This window comes from Spermophilus citellus (genome assembly GCF_964194105.1).
Source record: "Spermophilus citellus genome assembly, chromosome: 12".
NCBI lineage: Eukaryota > Metazoa > Chordata > Mammalia > Rodentia > Sciuridae > Spermophilus > Spermophilus citellus.
In genome coordinates, this window is record NC_138198.1 from 58549058 (window position 1) to 58570933 (window position 21876).

At 37.5% G+C, this 21876-nt stretch overlaps 1 protein-coding gene across 1 annotated transcript in view; it reads left to right on the plus strand.

Moving 5' to 3' along the window:
• LOC308631641 (electrogenic sodium bicarbonate cotransporter 1-like) overlaps positions 1-21876 on the plus strand; it is a gene marked incomplete at both ends in the record, with an annotated part of 236068 nt that overhangs the window by 108598 nt on the left and 105594 nt on the right.

Here is a 21876-nt window from a genome sequence, read left to right on the forward strand (position 1 = left end):
GCTGAATCACTATGTTGAGAAAATTTAGTCTCAACTGATTAAATACCTAGAGAATAAATTTAGTATTTAGGCATATTTTATGTTACTAACCAAAGAAAATGATTAGAAACTGACTTTTAGAATTCTGTTTAGATAATTCATTTCATTCAGATCACAAGTAATTCTTTTTTTTTTTTTTTTGGTGGTGATGGGGATTTTTTGTCATGTTTTAAGGTGATATTAAAGTAAAATGTCAGGTCAGTTTTTTTTCAGTCTTTGAATTGAAAATTTGTTGGTGTTCTCAAAAGAAAGATGAAATCCTCAATGCCAGAATGCAACATCCATTAGCGGATCACTTAATAAAATGGCACTGTCTTGAGTTTCTTAAAAGATTTTGAAAGTCAGGAGAGTAAAATTCAGTTCCACCAGCCACAAACATGCTGTCAGTAATCTCTTCACTCTTCAAGTTTTTATTTGTGAAACAGATAGGGAAGCTGAGTCAGAGGGAGAAGAGGGACTTTACTCAGTTGGAGCAGAACACCAGATCCATGCCTCATAACACCGATTTCATGCTCTACCCATGACTGTCATTGAGTTGGGGTTATGTTTTATGGTGACATAGATGCCCTGTTCTGTCACTGTCCAGGAAAGCATGTGTAGAACCCTATCCTAAAGTGTGTGTGGGGGGGTGTTACTAAAGTGTAAATGCTCCCTAAGTGATGAAGAGTCAGTTCCCCTGAGGATGTGAGAACTAGCTGCTGAAAAGTGCTTCTTTGGTCACTTGGGGGGAGTTTTGCTAGTGGGTTGCTTTTTATGTCAGTTAACTCTAGTTTCTCATTCTCAACTTGGTAACTTGACCTTGATTTTTCCTTCCTGTCCTTTCAGATTTATTGTTGACAATTGTTGGCTCTGGAATTTTTACCTCAACTTCCTTTCATAGATTTTTGGCTTATCTTGTTCATCAGGTTCAGAGCACCTTCTGTTGCCTTAGTGGGAGTCCCTGACTCATTATTTTTGCCATTTTATAACTTTATAATTCTTTTCCCAGATACCTCACTTTGCTGGTGGTTTTTTCCTGCCCCTCCCACAAAAGGTGGCAGAGGGATTTGGGAAATTTTCGCATGTATGCCTACTCTCCACTTTATAAAGGTTGCTAAAGCATTTTATAAATGCAATTCTCCCAAAGACAGATTTGAACTTATGGGTCTTGAAAAGTGTCATTAATGGACAAATGTATTTCTAAACTAGCTTAAACTTGAGGGATCTAAAGAAGAGATGGTCTGAGAAAAGGCAAAGGAACTTAAGTTTTATGACATTTAATTAATTGGACATTCTGTACCTAATTAAGGAATAGACATACTGCACATATTACACAAGCTTTAGAAGTGACTAAATAATTTCTCTGCAGGTTCTCTCTGAACAGGAAGCTGTTAATAATCAATCTCTTTTGAAGTGGTGCTCATTTACTTCACCCTCCATGAACAGATGTTATTTCCAGATGACTGGAAGTGCTATATACAGTCTGTTAATATAAGTGATTAAGAAATGTTGGACAGAAAGATTATAGTGAAAACATACTGTGTGGAGGGGGTGAATTCTTTACTTTTGTTTGTATTACTTTGTGGAATATATGCATTGTGTGTATCACACTTTAGTAGGAATTTAAAATCCCTACCCAGCCCACATACCCACTCTTAATATGTTTTCCATCTGCTTTGTGTAGTTTAATGATATGGATAATTTAGGAGGGAGCTTATTTCTCTAACAAATTATATTCCTCTACACTGAAAAATGCTTCTAAAACTTAAGGGATCTCATTTTATTGTTTACTAAAATAAGTTTAATAAATAAATTCATAATTTGGGAAGGTAGCTTAAGGCAAGCCCGATATTAACTTGTCAGTGGCTGAACTATGGTATACATTTTGGTTTTCTGAATTCAAAGTCTTTTTTCTTTCTACTATGTTATGTTGCTTCTCTAAATAAAGTTAAAATTACAAAGTTAAAAAAAATACTTGCTTGCTGGGCATGGTGGCACATACCTATAATCACAGTTACTCAGGAGACTAAGGCAGGAAGATGGCAAGTTTATAAGTTTGAGGCCAGCCTGGGCAATTCAGTGACTTAAAAAAAATAAAATTGTTATATTAATTAGACTTGTCATTCGTATTGCTATTTTATAAGTCATGAAGTCAGGTTTTGTAAGTGGTCTTAGATTCTGGCCTGGTTTTGAGGTCTTTGCCAATAGCATGTGTTACTGGTTGATTTCTCTATATAATCTCTTGGGTATATAAGACAAGGTGTCTTAGTTCGTTTTGCACTGCCAAAGCACAGATTGATAATGATTTATAATTTATGGTAAACCAAAATTTATTGGCTCACAATTCTGGAGGTTGGGAAGTCCGATATCAAGGTACTGACACTGTTGCCAGCTTTCTTGATATATCATGACATGGCTGAAGGCATCACATGACAGGAGTCAAAAAGAGGATGGAAGAGGGCAAGACAGGGTGAACCCACTCTTGCAATAAGAGCACTAGTCCATTCTTGAGTAGAGCCCTCATGACATAAACACCCGCCTCTCAATGCAATCACAATAGCAGTTAAGCATCAACTTAATTTTGGAGGGGACAAACCATTGAACCACACTATAAGGCAAATGAAGCCGTATTTTGTCTGAGAACAGTTAAGCTATAGATGTCAAGTAGGAAGTGTTATAAGACCTGTTTCTCTCTCTCTCTCTCTCTCTCTCATTTTATTTATATATATATATATATAATTTTGTTTTCTTTGCTGAGAATATCTTTAAACTTCACAGAAGTACAGGATCGATGCCACTAATTTTGGACCCTTGACTCAGAACAGATCCAAATAAGGCTGAAAAGAAGAAAAATATTGTAGAATCTTTTTTTTTATTGATTGTTCAAAACATTACAGAGCTCATGATATATCATCTTTCATACATTAGACTCAATTGGGTTTTGAACTCCCCTTTTTACCCCAAATACAGATTGCAGAATCACAACTGTTATATACTCACATTATTAGATAATGGCATATTAGTGACTGTTGTATTCTGCTACCTTTCCTATCCCCTACTATCCCCCGTACCCTCCCCTCCCCTCCCCTCCCCTTCCATCTTCCCTCTCTACCTCCTCTGCTGTTGTTCAATTCTCTCCCCTTTTTTCCCCCCTCCCCCTTGCCCCTCATAACCTCTTATAATTTTGTGTATCGTTGAAGGTCTCCTACCATTTCCATATGCTTTCCCTTTTCTCTCCCTTTCTCTCCCCCCATTCGTCTTTGTTTACTGTTAGTCTTTTCCTCATGCTCTTCCTTCCTGTTCTGTTCTTAGTTGCTCTCTTTATATCAAAGAAGACATTTGGCATTTGTTTTTTAGGGCTTGGCTAGCTTCACTTAGCATAATCTGTTCTAATGCCATCCATTTCCCTGCAAATTCTATGATTTTGTCATTTCTTAGTGCTGCATAATACTCCATTGTGTGTAGATGCCACATTTTTTTTATCCATTCATCTATTGAAGGGCATCTAGGTTGGTTCCACAGTCTAGCTATAATCATTGATGTGGCCGTATCCCTATAGTGCGCTCTTTTAAGGTCCTCAGGGAATAGTCCAAGAAGGGCGATAGCTGGGTCAAATGGTGGATCCATTCCCAGCTTTCCCAGGAATCTCCATACTGCTTTCCAAATTGGCCTCACCATTTTGCAGTCCCACCAGCAGTGTACAAGTGTACCCTTTTTCCCACATCCCCGCCAACACTTATTGTTATTTGACTTCATGATGGCTGCCAATCTTACTGGAGTGAGATGGTATCTTAGGGTGGTTTTGATTTTCATTTCTCTGATTGTTAGAGATGGAGAGCATTTTTTCATGTACTTGTTGATTGATTGTATATCCTCCTCTGAGAAGTGTCTGTTCAGGTCCTTGGCCCATTTGTTGATTGGGTTATTTGCTATCTTATTGTTTAATTTTTTGAGTTCTTTGTACATTCTGGATATTAGGGCTCTATCTGAGGTGTGAGGGGTAAAAATTTGTTCCAATGATGTAGGCTCTCTATTTACCTCTTTTATTGTTTCCCTTGCTGAGAAAAAACTTTTTAGTTTAAGTAAGTCCCATTTGTTGATTCTTGTTATTAACTCTTGGGGGTATGGGCGTCCTATTAAGGAATTTGGAGCCCGACCCCACTATATGTAGATTGGAGCCAACTTTTTCTTCTATCAGACGCAGCGTCTCTGATTTGATATCAAGCTCCTTGATCCATTTTGAGTTAACTTTTGTGGATGACGAGAGAAAGGGATTCAATTTCATTTTGTTGCATATGGATTTCCAATTTTCCCAGCACCATTTGTTGAAGATGCTATCCTTCCTCCATTGCATGTTTTTAGCTCCTTTATCAAATATAAGATACTTGTAACTTTGTGGATTAGTCTCTGTGTCTTCTATTCTGTACCATTGGTCCACCTGCCTGTTTTGGTACCAGTACCATGCTGTTTTTGTTACTATTGCTTTGTAGTACAGTTTGAACTCTGGTATTGCTATACCTCCAGATTCACATTTCCTTCTTAGAATTGCTTTTGCTATTCTGGGTCTTTTGTTTTTCCATATGAATTTCATGATTGCTTTATCTATTTCTACAAGAAATGCCATTAGGATTTTGATTGGCATCGCATTAAACCTGTAGAGAACTTTGGGTAATATCGCCATTTTGATGATGTTAGTTCTGCCTATCCATGAACAGGGTACATTTTTCCATCTTCTGAGATCTTCTTCTATCTCTCTCTTTAGGGTTCTGTAGTTTTCATTGTATAAATCTTTCACCTCTTTTGTTAGGTTGATTCCCAAGTATCTTATTTTCTTTGAGGATATTGTGAATGGAGTGGTTTTCCTTATTTCCATTTCAGAGATTTTGTTGCTGATATACAGGAATGCCTTTGATTTATGCGTGTTGATTTTACAACCTGCTACTTTGCTGAATTCATTTATTAACTCTAGCAGCTTCTTTGTAGACCCTTTTGGGTCTGTTAGGTATATTATCATGTCATCTGCAAATAGCGATAATTTAATTTCTTTTCCTTTTTATGCCTTTAATTTCTTTTGTCTGTCTAATTGCTCTGGCTAGTACTTTGAGAACTAAATTGAATAGAAGTGGTGATAGAGGGCATCCCTGTCTTGTTCCAGATGTTAGAGGGAATGCCTTCAGTTTTTCTCCATTTAGGATGATGCTAGCCTGAGGTTTAGCATATATAGCTTTTACAATGTTGAGGTAAGTTCCTGTTATCCCTAGTTTTTCTAGTGTTTTGAACATAAAGGGATGCTGTACTTTGTCAAATGCTTTTTCTGCATCTATCGAGATGATCATATGGTTCTTGTCTTTAAGTCTATTGATGTGGTGAATAGCATTTATTGATTTCCGTATATTGAACCATCCTTGCATCCCAGGGATGAATCCTACTTGATCATAGTGCACAAGTTTTTTGATATGTTTTTGTATTCGATTCGCCAGAATTTTATTGAGAATTTTTGCATCCAAGTTCATTAGAGATATTGGTCTGTAGTTTTCTTTCTTTGAAGTGTCTGTCTGGTTTTGGGATCAGAGTGATGTTGGCCTCATAGAATGAATTTGGAAGAGCTCCTTCTTTTTCTATTTCTTGAAATAGCCTGAAAAGTATTGGTATTAATTCTTCTTTGAAGGTTTTGTAGAACTCCGCTGTATACCCATCCGGTCCAGGGCTTTTCTTGGTTGGTAGTCTTTTGATAGCTTCTTCTATTTCTTCCTTTGTTATTGGTCTGTTTAAATTGTGTGTGTCTTCCTTTTTCAATCTGGGCAGATCATATGCCTTAAGAAATTTATCGATATCTTCACTATCTTCTATTTTATTGGAATATAGGGTTTCAAAATACTTTCTAATTATCTTCTATATTTCTGTAGTATCTGTTGTGATATTGCCTTTTTCATCCTGTATGTTGGTAATTTGAGTTCTCTCTCTTCTTCTCTTCGTTAGCATGGCTAAGGGCCTGTCTATCTTATTTATTTTTTCAAAGAACCAACTTTTAGTTTTATCAATTTTTTCAATGGTTTTTTTTCATTTCAATTTCGTTGATTTCTGCTCTAATTTTAATTATTTCTTGTCTTCTACTACATTTGCTGTTGTTTTGCTCTTCCTTTTCTAGGTTTTTGAGGTGTAGTGTGAGTTCATTTATTTGTTGGTTTTTTCTTTTTTTGAGGAAAGAACTCCAAGAAATGAATTTCCCTCTTAAAACTGTTTTCATTGTGTCCCATAGATTCCGGTATGTTGTGTCTGTATTATCATTTGTCTCTAAGAATTTTTTCATCTCCTCCTTTATGTCTTCTGTAACCCATTGATCATTCAGTAACATATTGTTCATTTTCCATGGGATGTAGGATTTTTCCTTCCTTCTTTTATCATTGATTTCCAATTTCATTCCATTGTGATCAGATATGGTGCATGGTATTATCTCCACGCCTTTATACTTACTAAGAGTTGCCTTGTGGCATAATATATGGTCTGTCTTTGAGTAGGATCCATGTGTTGCTGAGAAGAACGTGTATCCACTTGATGATGGTTGATATATTCTATATATGTCGGTTAAGTCTAGGTTATTGATTGTGCTGTTGAGTTCTATAGTTTCTTTATTCAGTTTTTGTCTAGAGGATCTGTCTAATGGCGAGAGCGGTGTGTTGAAGTCACCCATAATTATTGTGTTGTGATCTATTTGACTCTTGAACTTGAGGAGAGTTTGTTTTATGAATGTTGCAGCTCCATTGTTTGGTGCATACAAATTGATAATTGTTATGTCTTGTTGGTGGATGGTTCCTTTTAACAGTATATAGTGTCCTTCTTTATCCTTCTTGATTAACTTAGGTTTAAAGTTGATTTTATTCGATATGAGTATGGCCACTCCTGCTTGCTTCCCAGGGCCATGTGAGTGGTATGATTTTTCCCAACCTTTTACCTTCAGCCTGTGTATGTCTTTTCCTATCATATGAGTCTCTTGAAGGCAGCATATTGTTGGATTTATTTTTTTGATCCAGGTTACTAGCCTATGTCTCTTGATTGGTGAGTTTAGGCCATTAACATTTAAGGTTACAATTGAGATATGATTTGTACTTCCAGTCATGCTTCTTTATTTATTTATTTTAGTTTGGCTGGTTTTACTTTTTGGTTATTTTCCTCCCCCTTTACTGAGGTACCTCCTGCTGTTAGTTTTGGGCACTATTTTTCAATTCCTCTTCTTGTAGTATTTTGCTCAAAATGCTTTGCAGTGCTGGTTTTCTTGCTGCGAATTCTTTTAGCTTTTGTTTATCGTGAAAGATTTTAATTTCATTGTCAAATCTGAAGCTTAATTTTGCTGGATACAGTATTCTTGGTTGGAATCCATTATTTTTCAGCGTTTGAAATACATTGTTCCAGGATCTTCTCGCTTTCAAAGTCTGTGATGAGAAATCGGTCGTTAACCTAATTGGTTTACCCCTGAATGTAATATGCCTCCTTTCTCTTGTAGCTTTTAATATTCTCTCCTTGTTCTGTACATTGGCTATCTTCATAATTATATGTCTTGGAGTTGGTCTATTATGGTTTTGAATGTTTGGGGTCCTGTCGGCTTCCAGGATTTGGCAATCCATTTCATCTTTCATCTCTGGGAAGTTTTCTAGAATTATTTCATTTAATATGCTGTCCATTCCTATGGTTTGAGTCTCTGTGCCTTCTTCTATCCCGATGACCCTCAAATTTGGTTTTTTTATGACATCCCATATCTCTTGAATAGATTGCTCGTGGGAGTTAAGCATCTTTTCTGTGTTGACTATATTCTTTTCAAGTTGATAAACCTTGTCTTCATTATCTGATGTTCTGACTTCTACTTGATCAAGTCTGTTTGTTATATTCTCGTTTGAGTTTTTAATTTGGTTTATATTTTCCTGCAATTCTAGGATTATTGTTGGATTTTTTTTAAGATCTCTATCTCCTGTTAGAGCTCGTTCTTTGTCATTTGAATTTGTTTGTTTAATTCATTTTCAAAATATACTTTTATTGCTTGGACTTGCTGTCTCATGTCTTCCCTAATATTCCTTTCCATTCAAGTTAGGTATGCCTTGAGTTCTTTCCCTATCCCTGCTTCTGATGTTTCTATGTCCTCCTGTAGAATTAAGTAGTCCTGCATTGTTTGTACTCCTTTTTTCCCTTGTTTTCTCATGTTGTCCACGTTACTTTCTAGCTCTATTTGATTGCCGTGTTTCTGCTCTCTTATAGATTTGTTTTGGTTCTGTATTACTCTGTTGTTTCTTCTTTGCGTTGTTAAACTGTGCCTGCTAACGTGGATTCTGCTGGGAAGGAATTCCGACGGCCGAGCTCCAGGGACGTCACTACTCTGCTATGACGGGCCCCAGTCTCCTTGCTGGGGTGTCCTAATGGGGCTGTGTGACTGGACTGTCTCTGTTTGGTTTCAGCTCCCCGTCGAGGCAGGCGGGCAGTCTCAAGCCGCCCAGTATCTCAGGCAGCGGGCAGGTGATCGGTCATGGCGGGGGAGTGGACTCCGGCTGCCCAGTCGTGCGGGCAGCGGGCCGGCTCTCGCCGGTGGGCGGGCGATCTCTAGGCACCCAGTCCAGCAGTTTCCAGCTGCCCAGTCGCGAGGGCCTGGCCTCTAGTCCCCTAGTTTCTCCTGCTAGTCTTGGTTTCTCCTGCTAGACCAGATTTCCCCAGAGTGATGGTTCTCGTCAGTTCAAACTGTACTCTGGACCTGCCGTTTGTTGGGTGTGGAGGGTGTCTATTGGGGACCCCGGCACTCTATTGTTTTGTTTCCGTTGTGGGGGATAGAACTGTACTGCTTCCTTCCCCCTCTGAAATCCCGCACTCAGCCCGGGGGTCAGTGCGGGCTCATCCGGCAGGATTCCACAGAATTGCAGCCACTTTTCTCCCTGCTTGCTAATTAATCACTTCTCTGCGCGCCCCACCTTCTGTAGCTGCGGGGAAGGCCGGGCGAATCAGTCAGCCCAGATCCCCGGGGTCGCACAATTGGCTATTGGGATCCCTGGCACTCTATGGTTTTGATTTTTTCTGCTTGCCCCTCCCCCAGCGCTGGCTAGACAGGTTTCGTTTTGGCTGCTGATGGGAGGGGGAGTTGAAGGTCAGGTGTCTCTAGTTTTCCCCTAGTCTTTATGCGGGCTCACTCTGATACTCCCTCCCCCGGAAAGCCTAGGAGAGGTTTTATGCTGATTCCCCGATGTATGGGGGATGGGCTGAGTGACACAGACCTGTTTTATTGTTGCAGTCTGTCGGAGAGTGGCGGTGGATACTTCAGCTCTCCAAGATGGTGGCTGTTGATTGCCTTGGTGGAGTTTCCGTTGTGGGGGACGGGACTGTATCGCTTCCTTCCCCGTCTGAAATCCCGTACTCAGCCCGGGGGTCAGTGCGGGCTTGGCCGGCAGGGTTCCACCGAATGGCAGCCACTTTCCTCCCTGCTTGCTAATTAATCGCTTCTCTGCGGCGTCCCGCCTTCTGTAGCCGCAGGGCAGGCCGCGGGGATCAGTCAGCCCGGATCTCCGGGGTCGCACAATTGCCTCTTGTAGAATCTTGTTGACATTTGTATATTGCATTCAGAATTCTATCAAAATCTTTATAGCAGTGCATCTTTGGGGAATGTTTGTTTTTTTGTTTTATTTTTTCTTTCTAGAACAGTCTCTCATAGTGTTTTGTGATTACTCCATTGCCCATTCGCTCCTTTTAAAGAGATTATATTTTGAATCACATTTCTCAATATTGCTATCCAGGAAAGATGGGTAGAATTTTTTGGAAATGTGGGCATGAAGTTCAAAAGATTCCTTAAGGCTTGATGCCTTTATATTCTCATGCATTTTGAGAGCATCTGTAGGAAGGAGGATGTCTTCTTTTGCATGCACATGCAAAACAGACATCTAATGGTAGCATTAGCACTGTGGTTGTGACACTAATATTGAAGCTATAAATTGAGCTACTTTGTATAGAAAATAGTCGCACTTGAGTGAGTCTGTAGAGTTTATTTTGGGAATCCTGAATATTTCTTAATGTTGATGAAAATTGAGTCTGATGTTAGAAACCTCGGGGTATAAATTGTGCTGATAATTGGTCTGAGTTGAACCTGGAAAAAATGCTGATGTGTTCACTCTTAAGCAGAGTGATTCATCATGTAAGCCTTATCATGGACAGCTCTGGCAGAGCAAATAGAAGTGAAGTAGGGAAAGACAAATTAAAGGAACCATGGAAACGGTGGCTGTCTATGCACAAGGAACTTGGAGGTCTTTGAGGAGAAGGCTCCTGAGTGTCCATATTCCTTGCCATTTTCATTACTGATTGGCTCTAGTTATGTTTATGGGGAGCCACTCTACCTTTCCCTGTCACCTGAATGAAGCCCCCCCCCCCATCTCCATTATTCTGTACCCATGGGATCACTTTTAGGCTTTTGTGGCTTCTCAGTCCGTTAGCTTTCAGAACCATGGTCAGTCTGTTTCATGGCTCAGAACTGGCTATTCTGGTCCCCAGTGAGCAGTGGAGGCAAATGCTGTGGGCTTATGTTTGTGTTGGACATTTATTGCAAAAGATAATTGAAATTCTGCAGTTTCAAATACTTCAGGGGGAGTGTCTGGCACTAATTTCACATGACTGTTTTCAATTTAGTAATTAAAAAAACCTTAATTGGTTTGTTTCCCTTATAAATATGAAATGAATGTTAATTTTAGAAAATTTAGAACTTACACAGAAGCAAAATGAGGAAATAAGAATCATCAATAATTCCTATCATCCAGGATAATAATTATTAACATTTGGTATGTATCCTTCTGGTGTTTTTCTGAATATATTATTTAAGTCATAAGTCTTTGGATGTAAGATATCCAATTATATGTTGAATAAACAAACAACAAAAAGAGAATGTACTGATTCATTAAAGGAAGAGTTTGGATATAGTTGGGTCTTTGGGGAAAGTAATTGATTTGAACAAAAGATTAGAGGAAGCTAAAAAAATGCATTCAAAAGTAATGATTATCCAGATACACAAGGCAGTGTGTCTCCTGTACTTTTACTAAGGCAGATGAGCCCTACTGGTATATGGGGGTGAATGGAGGTATTGTGAGAATTCTTCTGCCTTTCTTGAGTCCTTACCTTTCTTTTCTTCTGGAATTCCCTGGCATGTGGCAAGTGTCAAATGACATAATTTAGAACTCTAGAAGGGACAGACCATACTCTGAGGTCTGTACTGACCCATTAAATGGCTGTTATCTGATGTCTAGATTTCCTTGGTTCCTGATTTGGTTTTCCCCACTGTGTTGTTTTGGCAGCTTGAATCTTGCCTCTCTGAGAACTTTGGGAGTTGACGTCCTTGGCAGGGTACCAGGTGCCATCCTTGTACCCTCTCAGGGTGGTTTTTTTTGCAGGTGGGGAACACTAATAGGGGCATCCTTTTGGGATCAAAGGAATGTCTATGTGTCAGCCATCCATTTTTTTTCCCTCATAGCTGAATACTGTGCAAATCTGGATTATGTGAAATAGGAAAATGATATCATGGAAGGTAAAGTTCAGGAAAAAAATGCCAAAAATTATAATTTTTTTCATTAGTTAACTTAATTACTTAGTGTAGGTCACCACTGAGTCTGCTTGGAAACAAATGACTGATTTAAATTCTGCTTCCCTTTCCAGTAGAAATTCTTAAAATATCAAAATAACACTAATAATATAATTAAGATAATTATAATTAATATAATTGGAATAATTAATAAAAGAATTAGACCAAAAAAGCTGCATACCAGTGATTTTTAATATGGTCACTGGAATTTCACAGGCCAGATTCATTTGATGGCTAAAATAATACTAACACCACGGCAGAGGTCCTAGTTTTAGTATTTTAACTCACTTTGTTGGCACAAATTATGAAGGAAGAAGACAGTAAGTGGGGAAATGTAAGGGCTACCACCATTTTGTTCTAAAGAATCCTGTGTATCTTATAGATGGATCTGAGTCATGACAACATTTTTGAAATGGTAAATCCTAGGTAAATTATATCATCTACATTTTAAAAATAAAATACTAAGGTACAGATATTTCCTAAAAAAGCCTGAGTGAATTCATTGAACTTAATCTGCTCCTGAGTAAGATAGTTTGGTAGGATTCTTAAATCTAGGTTCCTAGTGCTGTTGATTTCTCTACGGCTGAATAATAATGTCACGGAATATTAAGGATAATTGTGGTAATTGACAGCTTTTCTTGAGTGGGAGTTTATTAATACATGGATTCCTACGTATATTTAAAATTATCCATTTTAATGAATGCTATTTAGCTGTTTCAGTTTCTTGGCTAATTTGAAACTGAAAAAGTAACCTTCTAATTTACCCCTCTAGAGCCCACCAGCCTGTAAATTGATAATAATTTTCTGGATTGGTTGAGATAAAGGTAGGTTAAGGCATAGGAAAAAAAATGTATGGATGACTTGTATAGATTATTCCAGAATTTGGATTCTATTTTAAAAAGGTTATTCAATGCAATTAACTTCATATTGAACATAATATGTGGAATTTAGCTGTACTCTAACCTATTAAAACTGAATCATAGAAGTGTATAGCAGCACTTTTTTGGTTTCAAGTGGCAGAAAATTCAGCTCAGATTGTTTTAAAAGAAAATTACCACAAATGATTGAAAAGTAATTGTTAGGCATGGCTAGATCTAGGTTTTTAAATGATGGCCCAGGAACCTCTTTCTTCCTTGGTTTTGAGTTCTTCCATGTTTACTTTACTCCCGGGCACCCGTTTCCTTTAGGGTTGCAAGATGGTCATCAGTACCTTGCAGTTTTCATTACCACGTTAATGTCTCAGTGTAAAGCGAAGATTTATTTTCCAGTAGTTCCAGCCTAAGTCTGACACTTAGTCACACCAACTAGCTTGGTTTAGGTAAAGTGCTCACTCAAAAACAAATTGCTGTGGTCAGGAGTTTTGATCATTGCGTGCATTTGGGTCACAGCGGGAGGATTCAGCCCAGTGCATGAACCCACAAGTCTAAGGAAGATTCTCTAAAGGAAAATAGGATACATTTATCAGAAAAAAAGGTCAGGGTGCTAAGATGGCAAAATTAACAGGTATTGCTAAAACGGATGTTTTAGCATTTACAGGTTTATGAAGTTTCACTCATTTGGTTATTTCTCATTTCTTATAAGAGTGAAAATGAAGTTTGAGGATTTAATAGAACATTTAAGTATATTTTTAAGAGCACTACAGTGGTCTGATGATTAGATGAATTGTGGAAATTTTAACAACCATGATGTCTACCTATAAAATTTGTCTTAGGACGAAGGACCAAAATGAAATCTTAAAATGATAACTGTGTAAAGCAACTGGTAATAGCATATTGATCACTTTAATATTTTTTAGGCTTTTGTTTGAGAGCTGAGACTTCATAAGATTGTAGACTTTGCTAAAGAGAAAATAAAAAATCCAGAAGTCCTCATTTAACCCACTGAAAATATATGTAGACTTGTCTTGCTCAATATAAATTGTTTATTATGACCATCATTTCTATTAAAAATATATTTCTGGTAGCCTGCAGGGTGGCCACAGTGGGATGCTTCCCAGACTGAAAATAAAAGGGCACATTCACAAATTGCCTTTTGGTAGATAATGAACCAAATGTTCAATTAATTTACTTTAGGACTATTTCATATGCCAGTGTGATTTCTGCCTCTTCTGAAATCTAATCCTTTTACTGTTTGTACTGTTCATATGGCAATCTGATCATGTTTTTCTTTTAATTAGTTTATTTATTTATTTATTTATTTATTTATTTTACGTGTGTGCTAGCTAAGAAACGGTATTGGAAATTAAACAGGTGGGCTTGTGGCCATATAATTTACCAGTTCTGTGATCCTTAGGGAAGTCTCTTACCCTCTTAAAACTCAGTTATCTATTTGTAATCAAGGGTTGTGTAAAGTAAATGATGTAATAACAGTGTTTCTCACAAGGCCTCTGTAGTCATTCAAAATGTTAGTTATTGAATATTACCATTTTATTGATACCATGTTCCTTATTGTGTATTATCTTCCCATCCCTAAATTCCCTAGGAAAGGAACTTTGTCATAAAAATATTTTGTGATCTTTCAACAAACACCATAGTATATTGCATACACTAAAAATTTAAGTCATCCTTTCAGATCCATCAGTTCCACAACCAAGTATTTAACCAGCCATGAAGACATTGGAAGGCCTACAATAAGTGTGTCTGTACTTACTATAGACTGACTTTTTTCTGTGTCGTTGTTGCCCAAGCAATGTCATATAACAACTATTTTCATATCATTTACATTCTATTAGAAATTTTTAATAACGTAGAGATGATTTAATGTACACAAGAGGATAAGTGTAGGAGATATGCAACACTAAGCCACTTTACATAATGGATTGAGAATCTGCAGAATTTAGTATCCATGGGTGGAGGGCGTGAAACCAGTCCTCCGTGTGTGGACTCCAAGGGATGATTGTGATTGTATTAATTATGTTACAAAATGGCAGTGTGCTATTGCTAGACCTCAGAGTTTCCATTTTGTCAAACCATGTCATTTTCCAAGATGCTCTTAAAAAGAGCAAGAGAAAAGGGCACAGGAAGAACTTTTCTGAGGAACTAGGGCAAAATATGTATTGTTTATTCATTCATTCTCCTACTTATTTTTCCCACTCATTCTTCTTTGTATAACTTAACTGTACCCAAAGTAGGCACCAATAGTAGTTTAAATAAGTTTTTAACTAAATGAATGACTTAGAAAAAAGCATGACAGAGTATAGTAATATATAAAACACAAAGCAGGTGGATATCAACTCTCCTGATAGAGGTACAGATTAAGTGTTGTGGTCCCTCAGGATAGGGGGAGATAGCATCTAGCAGAGGAAAGCATTTGCCCAAGGTTTTCATTCTCTTATTTGAGGCTTAGTCCACATTCAATGTCTACTTTATTTGGTCACATGACCACTAACGTGAAGAGGGATTAAAGGAAGGATAGGTTAAGAGCAGTTTTCAAAACTTTAATGTTTTCTGTTTTATAGTTCTTAATGTGAGATTTATTTTGCAAATCATTTTTATATACTTGAAACTATCCAAGTTTTATTCAGCCACCTCTAATTTCTTAGTTTAGCATTTAAAGTTATGGGATAGTTCTGTGTTGGTCTTGGAAGAGGGCACATAAAACGCAGCCCACCTTCTGGTTTGGTGTCTAGCTGGGAGGAAAATTACCTATAGAATGTTGGTAAGAATGAAGAGGCTGTGTGCCTGTAGAAGTCATTCAGACATGAAGTGTTATTATGGCTGTAAGGTAGAGTCCCTTGCTGCTGTACATGGGATACTGAAAAAGATAGAATTCAAAACTGGGAAGTGGAGTTGGAGCCAGGAGAAAAGGGTATGCTCCTATTCTAAATAGGAAAGGTGAAACAAAAACAGAAAGTGAGCAGGTGTGCTCCTCTGTGAGTCACAAGACAGTTCTGTCTGGGAGACAAGGTTGGGCGCAAAGATAGGGGCAGGCAACTGTGTGGACTCTTCTGCAACTGGGGATGGTAGCGGGGTCTCTTCTGAGCTGCTTGATGGATAGTGGCTGTCCAGATGAACTCTGAGGCCAAGTCCAGGCTGAGTGGGAGTGAATGTGGTGATGTGTAAGAGATGTCTACTGTAGATGCTGGTGGTGGGGTGGCCGTGGCCAGCTCTCCTGCCTGCCTTCTTGTCTCAGTGGAATTTGGGAGTGCTGGGTCTCTTGCTAACCCCACAGAACACTTTGTCATCCTTCATGTGGACCCTGATCAGAGATAACCACATTGATGTAGGAACGTGACGATTTGTCCATTTCATAAGTTGTACAATAGGAAGAAGGCAAGCACTATTCAAGCTACCCCGATAAGATGTGAAAAAGAAATGACTGTTTTAATCTCAGTGTTTCTACTTCAAAAACCAAAACATGTTCTCATCAGAGCACAGAATTCCAAAGAAAATCAAGGTAGATTAGAGGCATGGACTTCACTTTGATTTACTGGCTTTGCTGACCATAAAAAAAAAGAGTAATTGGATTAATTTCGCAATTCTTCCCTCCCTGGGAATTTCTCTTTTTTTCTTCAGGTTCTCTTTTACAATGAGGTTAGTTTAGTTATTGCTAAGAATCATTGTATTCCTATTCAACATAGTTGACTTTCTGATATACTCCCCACCCAGGTATTAAGTGAGGCTAAAGGGGTTTGTTATGTCCCCCTTGTTCTTTGTTGTCTGTTCCTGGGAATGTAGACACACCTGTGTGTTCTCATCCCTGAAGCCACTGAATTCACTGAAGTGAAACAGGCACCACTCCTGGCATTTTTCTTTCCAGTCTTACACATTTTCAATATGCAGTGATTCTCAAGGCCAATATTTGTGAGAATTTTGTTTCTTAAACTACAACTGTAGATGCTTTATCATCATCATCCCCTTTGGCAGATGGGAAATTTGAAACACAGAGAGATAAAGTAGCATGTTTCAGGTCATACAGCTAATTAATAACAGTTAAGATTCAAACCTAGGCAGTCTGGCTTCAGAGTCTATACTCTTCTTTCTGCAATGCTGTCTCTTCTATTTAGTTCATTTCCCTACATAATCAAAGACTATGGGAAACAGTGAATTCCTGACATAACTCATGATCCATCAATTCTCTGGGTATCTTTGTGTTGAGTGATGTTAGCAGTCTTTGGGAAGGGTATTTGCGGGTGACAGGGACTCTCCTTCAGGTCGTTATTTGCAATACAATTGCTGTGGCCTCTTCAGAAATCTTAGGGGAGCAATTGAAGAAATTTACTAGAGTCACAAGTTAGTTTATGACACATGATTGTGAAATTTTACTTCCCAAAGGATTATTATACTCCTTGCTCAGGAGATAAGATAACATATAAGAAGTGTTAGAAATGGTACCTGATGGCACCTAATGATATCACCTGGGGTGATGTCACATTCTTTTTTTTTTTATTGATTTTTTAAAGCATTACATAGCTCATGATATATCATCTTTCATACATTTGACTCAAATTGTGTTTTGAACTCCCATTTTGTTGAAGCCACTTTGAGTTGCTGTCAGGGAGAGTGATTGGTATTTTCTTGTATGGAGGATGCTGGTCCAGAGAGCAGTGTGCTGTGGAGCAGCCCCAGCAGGGATGTGTGCTGTTGGTGCAGGAACTTCTGCTGTTTAACCTGGAAAAAACATTTGTTCCCTGTTAGAGGGGGTGGACAGACCTATATCCCATCTTTAGGAGTGTACAAAAAGTTGATTGTTCAACCCTGGACTTCACCCTAAGCTACTTCTCCCTTAGGGATCTTTGATGTTGAATGCTGATGAAAAGGTAATCGAATTTGTGATTGTCAGTTCCAGGACCACTATAAAGAAATGAAGTGACTAAATGGAGCAGCATGAACGTCTGTTCCTTAGGATTCCAAATTCCACTGGTCATTTCTTCATTTTCATGCCCTCCCTGATCACCTAAAATACTTATTCCAATTTCTTGATTGGAAAGGCATTGCAAATGTTTTCACGCAAAAGTCTTGGAACTTTAGATCCTTTTTTTCTTCCAAAGATTTTTAGAAATTTCAAAGCCAAGGGGTTACAGAAATAAAATACACTTATTGTAACCAAATCAATATGTATTCAATTACCTTAATGTTCTGAAAACACTTATAGTGAGCAAATATATTCTCTTGGTTTGTATGCGAATTTATTGGTTCATTTAGCAAATTAATTAATTGCTTATTGTTTATTTCCCCTACTTGCATGATAATATCAGGGATGATTTTTTCATTTTTATCCTTTATCTTCAGAGCATGAAATAGAGACTACTTAGAGGATAGACTGGGCTCAATACACATTGCTGAGTGAATACATGGATGGATTGTAAAAACTTAGAACTTATAGAAAAGAAAACATTGAAGCTCTAGAAATAATCTATATAACATTTAAAATGTGCTTTAGTTTAAATATACCTGTATAGTTAAATAAGCCTGTGATTAAGGCAGTCCTTGCTTTATGCACTAGTGCAAGACTATAAAAAATGATCATGCAAGCCAAAATCAATACAAAGCAATCCTAATAATCCATGGGAAAAGTTACCATTGTTCCTTGACCTTTATAAAAATTTCAAAACATTAAAATCTCTCTTGATGTTGGCTATAATGGTACAGGGAAATGGAAAACAAAATGTTAAAACTGCTATTTACTTAGTACACAGTAATTTAAGACATTAGAAACATTGAGATTAAAACGGTCATTTCTTTTTTCACATCTTATCAGGGTAGCTTGAATAATGCTTGCCTTCTTCCTATTATACAACTTATAAAGTGGACCAAACAGGTGTTTTCCTTTAAATGCCTAGACAAATTGTCACGTTCTCTTTAGTTGGGATCAGCGTACAGCATTTATTCTTTACGCTTTCTGTGTCAAGCCGTGGTCTCTTGGGTTTCTCTAGTGTGAAGTTTTTTCCAGCATCATTCACTTCTTATAAGACATTGTCATCTTTTTCATCATGGCCCTTTTTCTTATAGATGTTGATAATTTGCCTTCACAAAGTTCCTTATATTCAGAGTCTCTTAAATGGCGACTGGCAACATTGTCAACATTCCATGGATGGCGATGTCTTCTGCAGCTCTCTTTGTGTTTGTTTCAGATTTCACTTCTTCTAACATCATCAGTTTCTTTGTTGGCCAGTTTTCTCTTTTGATGAGCCACATCATGTGTATGTACCACAGAAAGGCAAGAAGGCACACGACTACACACTTGCTGTCTTGTGTGAATTGAGTAACAAGCTTTTAGTGGCCAGTCACTGACGGATTGAAAGAAGAGCTATGGGGCTAGGGTTGAAGCTCAGTGGAAGAGCACTTTCCTAGCATGTGTGAGGCACTGGGTTTGATTCTCAGCACAAATAAATAAAATAAAGGTCCATCAACAACTAAAAGATATTTTAAAAATATTAAAAAAAGAAGATCCATGATTGGTCACTGTTTAGCATGCACATTTGTTAATTAGGTAGTGATTTATGGACTGAAGAGCTAGCAGCAAAGGTTTTACTTTATGCAATTACAGTTACTATACTATGTTAACAGAAATTTGAACTGTGTTGTTAAAGGATTAAAATTATTTAACTAAACTGTGCTACCTGAAATACACACACATGATAGAACTGAGCAAAGTGAGGGTTGCCTCAGTTTTGGACTTTGATTTATGGATATGTATTGTGCATTTTTTCTTTACTAGAATAGGGCCACTTTATGCCTATGATTATTTTTTTTCATTTGATTTTATATGGTATACATGTAAAAACCCTGCAATCTCGAATTCATGTTTTATGACTGCATGGTATTTTGCTGTGTATTTGTACCATGTTTAGTTAACCAATCCTTCTTTCTTTTTTTTCTTAATTATGAACAATACTGCAAAGATCACCACTGTAGCAAAAATCTTTGAAACAGCTAGCATTTATTTGAAATGAATGTCTTTTTAGTGGAAGAATTCCTGGCTTATAAGATATACTTTTAATAATTTTTTTTAGTTATAGATGGACACAATACCTTTATTTTATTTATTTATTTATTTTTTATGTGCAACTAGTGCCTCACATGTGCTAGGCAAGTGCTCTACCAATAAGCCACAATCCTAGCCACCAGGATATACTTTTAAAATATTTCCACATCCTTCCAAATTTCCCTTTAGAGATTTTTTCCCATTTAGGTTGCCTACTAACAACCGACAATGGGAGATACTATTTCACAATTTCTAAACATTGGGCATTGTCATTCTTTCCTATTGTTATATTTCAATAGGTGAAACATATATACTTTAATAATTAGTTTTGATTACTAATTAGGTTGAATATTTTTCATGGATTTATTTGCAGTAAATAAATTTTGACCTTTCAACTTTTATTTTGTCCTGTATTTATGTAATTTTCAGATGGTGGGCATTTTCATGTTTTATTAGGTTGTTTGTTTTTTTTTTTAATTTTTTATTGGTTATTCACAACATTACAAAGCTCTTGACATATCATATTTCATACATTAGATTGAAGTGGGTTATGAACCCCCAATTTTACCCCAAATGCAGATTGCAGAATCACGTCGGTTACACATCCACAATTTTACATAATGCCCTATTAGTAATTGTTGTATTCTGCTACCTTTCCTATCCCCTACTATCCCCCCTCCCCTCCCCTCCCAACTTCTCTCTCTGCCCCATCTACTGTAGTTCATTTCTCTCCTTGTTTATTTCCCCATTCCCCTCTCAACCTCTTATATGTAATTTTGTATAGCAATGAGGGTCTCCCTCCATTTCCATGCAATTTCCCTTTTCTCTCCCTTTCCCTCCCACCTCATGTCTCTGTTTAAAGTTATTCTTTTCTTCCTGCTCTTCCTCCCTACTCTGTTCATAGTTGCTCTCATTATATCAAAGAAGACATTTGGTATTTGTTTTTTAGGGATTGGCTAGCTTCACTAAGCATAATCTGCTCTAGTGCCATCCATTTCCCTGAAAATTCTATGATTTTGTCATTTTTTATTGCTGCATAGTACTCCATTGTGTATAGATGCCACATTTTTTTTATCCATTCATCTATTGAAGGGCATCTGGGTTGGTTCCACAGTCTAGCTATTGTGAATTGTGCTGCTATGAACATCGATGTGGCAGTATCCCTGTAGCATGCTCTTTTAAGGTCTTCAGGGAATAGTCCGAGAAGGGCAATAGCTGGGTCAAATGGTGGTTCCATTCCCAGCTTTCCCAGGAATCTCCAAACTGCTTTCCAAATTGGCCGCACCAATTTGCAGTCCCACCAGCAATGTACAAGTGTACCCTTTTCTCCACATCCTCGCCAGCACTTGTTGTTGTTTGACTTCATAGTGGCTGCCAATCTTACTGGAGTGAGATGGTATCTTAGTGTGGTTTTGATTTGCATTTCTCTGACTGCTAGAGATGGAGAGCATTTTTTCATGTACTTGTTGATTGATTGTATATCCTCCTCTGAGAAGTGTCTGTTCAGGTCCTTGGCCCATTTGTTGATTGGGTTATTTGTTATCTTATTGTCTAATTTTTTGAGTTCTTTGTATACTCTGGATATTAGGGCTCTATCTGAAGTGTGAGGAGTAAAAATTTGTTCCCAGGATGTAGGCTCCCTATTTACCTCTCTTATTGTTTCTTTTGCTGAGAAAAAACTTTTAAGTTTAATTAAGTCCCATTTGTTGATTCTAGTTGTTAACTCTTGTGCTATGGGTGTCCTATTAAGGAATTTGGAACCCGACCTCACAATATGTAGATAGGAGCCAACTTTTTCTTCTATCAGACGCAGAGTTTCTGATTTGATATCAAGCTCCTTGATCCATTTTGAGTTAACTTTTGTGCATGGCGAGAGAAGGTTGTTTGTATTGAAATCTAAATATAAATCTATTGATTTATATATTATATTCATGTGTATGATATACATCAATTGTATCCGTATGTATATGTCATTGGATTATTATTATAAAAGTATACATGGGCCTTAGTTTTAATGTGACCATCAATTTCCAAATGCTTTCATCCCTCTCTTTTTTAAAAAAGAGAAAATAACCTACAACCTGGGGGAAATTCTAGTTAAATTTTCATTACATGATTTCCAGGAGATGGGGTCAAAAGGAGCTAGTAGGGCATTCAATTATCTGCTTAAGTGTGTTGGAAAACTTTTTCCCTCTCAGGTGTACAATATTTTACTTGGACTTGTTTTTCAAGTGCATTGAAGTGTGACTAAATATTTTTGGGTACTGCCATTATGTAAAAAAGAGACCTCATCTTGTTAAATATTCCTTTACCAACTTTGCAGTTAGTTATGGTCAGCGAGG